Source organism: Artemia franciscana, chromosome 3 (genome assembly GCF_032884065.1).
Source record: "Artemia franciscana chromosome 3, ASM3288406v1, whole genome shotgun sequence".
NCBI lineage: Eukaryota > Metazoa > Arthropoda > Branchiopoda > Anostraca > Artemiidae > Artemia > Artemia franciscana.
In genome coordinates this window covers 45973736-45977049 of record NC_088865.1, presented here as the reverse complement: position 1 = coordinate 45977049, position 3314 = coordinate 45973736, and positions in this window count along the sequence as shown.

Here is a 3314-nt window from a genome sequence, read left to right as displayed (position 1 = left end):
TATAATGTGATATTATAAGATACTGGTGATATACCTGTATCTTATAACAAACTGCAAATTTGGAAAAGTTTCCCAAAAAGTTGCATCCATACCTTGTCTTGAAGGAACTGTTCGTCTCACGTCTTTATTTTATTTCCCAATTATTATTTCAACCAAACAATTGCCCTGAGCTCATTCTATGGGTAGTGGCGTCGATTCACCGAAGTCTATGGGAGAGCAAATGTATTTTTAAAATAAAGGGAGGCAAACTTACAGTTTTTTCACTTTTTTCAGCGGAAATACCAAAATAAGGTTTTTTCAATGAAAATACTCAAAAAAAGATACTTTTCAAAATCTCCATTGCCCAAAAAGCTAGCAAAATGTTTGGAAACAGAATAAAGCCAAAAATCCAAAGGCACCTCTTCGAGTGAAAAACTAGTTATTGAGGTGCATGGGTTGCAAACATTTGGGTGCAATGGAGAAATGCAAATACGATATATGATAAGAGGAATTATGGAATATGAAATTTAAATATAGAATTTCATGGTAGCCTACTAATTTCTTTTTTAGTAAGATGTCCCTTCTGAGGAGTTCTTAATCTGGACGGTCCCAAAAACCGAAAAAAAAATCACAAGATTTTGAGAGATACATCCTACCCCAAAAATTTTCACAAATTAGCACCATTGCAGAAAGAATTGTGAATCATTTGCAAGAGTAAAAAAATATAAATTCTTAGAAATAGTTTTAAAATATGCATTAGGTGGTATGTTTATTTAATAGCTAGCAAATTCACTGAGAAAACCAAAAATTTACCCAAGACCTTCCTGGAGCATATTTTAACCTGAACTATGGAGACATTCCTGAAATTTTCATTCGCCTAACTCAACTAATTTCCAAGGTAACAAGAAACTTCTCATAATAAAGATTGCATTTAAAAAAAGATAATGTTCTAAAACTTACCTATTTTGGGTATGAGGTATTATCAAGCTTTTCCCCCCAATCAGGAGCGTATTGATTCAATACTTTCTGCTCTCTTTGCATATGTTTTCGTAAAATGTGGGAGAGAAGAACAAATTTTTTTTATTTATTTGAGGAAGAGAAAAAAACTTGTTCTTAACAGACTGAAATTGAAAAATCTAACTAACTAAATTCAGCTTCTCTAACTAAACCGTTTTCACCCAATTAGATTTAGCTGGATTCAACAAGCAATGGCAACCCTGACCTTGACAACTTTTTGAATTGAGCACACTCCCATTGCAATGTGCATACTCCCACCAGAGGCGCCATTTGGAGGGGGCAGGGGTGGGCAAATGCCCACCCCAGATTTTCCAGGGGGCCCAAGCTTCCACCAAAAAGGGTTCTTTGCCGGCCATTATAATAACACTATCTGCTATTAATCATTGTAAACTTTGAAAGCAGGTTAGATACACAATCTAATTCTAAAGTTCTGTCAAATGCCCGTTTCCTAGATGATAAAATTAATATTATAAATTCTGAATATTTGCAGTAATTCCTCTAAGTTGATAGACTAAAATAGGTCAGTTCCTGGCCTATCATTTCTTGATGGAATCGTTCCTTGTTATCTTCCAATTACACTACATAGAAGCAATTACGCGAGCGACGAAATCGCTGTCTCAGCAACTCTATTCCGTCGCCGTTGACTTGATCATTTCTCGATCGCGCACCCTGATTCAGGTCAAAAGAAGCAAACTCACCGACCTGCGTTCAGATGCTTCATTTGTATCGCTTTTCAAGAAGGCTAAAGAGTTTGCAACAGAGCTCGAAATTGAAGTACCTGCTATGAATGGACCCGCGACTAGACCTCCTCTGTTGGTCAGAAAGGACGACCTTGAAAAATTCAAAAGATCACTAAGCATCGGAAACAATTTGTGACAACTTTGACGCTAGGAAAGAATTTCATCGAATCTGGAAATTGGACTACTACTTTGGCGGATGAAATGAAGCAAGAATACTTCAAAACTTTTGACCGTCTACTAGCAGAATTTGACAGAAGGTTCACAGATAACTTGCCAGTGCTGAGTACGCTCGAAGCCTTGGATCCAAGCTCAACTAAGGTTATGGACACAGAGCTGCTCAAGCTTTTCTCTTCTCTTTACGGCGTGCTGGATATCGACAGCATTCTTCTCGAATCTCAAGCTGATATTGCCAAGCGTTTCTTGCTCAATGAGGAGAAAAAGCCGGAAAACTTCCTAGACATTGTTGACCATCTTCAGGCATTACCAGTGGCTTACTCAGAAGTAATTAAAGTACTTCGTATTGCTGCCATACTTCCTGAGACAACAGCGAGCAATGAGCGTTTGTTTTCTAGCCTAGAAATAGTGAAAAACTACCTGCGGTCTACAACAGGAGATGATCGTCTCACTCACCTCCTTTTGATATTTGCAGAGAAGGATTTATTACAAAATTTGGACTACAACCAGCTTGTTGACGATTTTGCAAAGATGAAACCTCGGTGGTTCCCCTTGTTACCTTGAATGTTGTTATATTTTTTTTCTTGTTATGTTTTTCCTTTTTGTAAATATATTCTCCTGATGAGCCCTTGTGTTGAGTTTTTGCCTCTTAATTATTTGTCTCTATTGTTTCTATTGTTTGGTAAATGACGACTTATACTTATTGACGACATGACTGCCTAGCCATGGATTATTCTTTATGGTTGATTGTGTATGGCTTTGCTGTTTGACCTATGTGATTGTATGGATGAGTAGGGTTAAGGCCTCATTCAAGTGCTGGTCTATATTAGTCACTAATTTAGGAAAAAGTCTTCCTTTTCTCCTTCTGTCTCTCTCTTCTTTTTTTTTCCTTTTTTTATGTGTTTGTGCTGTTGCATTGGTGATTTCTCTTTTCATGATATTTAATCTGGAAGATTTCTGCTGAAGGGACACAGAGATTTTTGTTACAACCCTCAGCATAACAATGAAGATTACTTTCACTGACGTATTGTTTACTTAAATAAGAAAGTTTCTCGCTGAGGAATGCCAGCCTGTAGTCTGTTTGAATTTTCCACTTTCAGTTTAATCACTTAACCTCGTTGATTGTATTCTTCATTGTTATAATTAATCTTAGAGGTCAGTGTGGCTGAGTTCCACATTTGGTTACAGTACATTTCCAAGCAACACACGGGGTGCTGAAAATGCATTTTTACTTAGAATATTCGATCAATGTGCTGCCAAAACCCGGATTTTTCTTACGCGACACAAAGTGAATCGGGGGGGGGGGCAGATGGAGTTCATGCCCACCCGAAGATTTGGTCCAAATGGCGCCTCTGACTCCCACTCGTGATAAATTCGCCATTTTCTTTATTTGCTGGCTACACC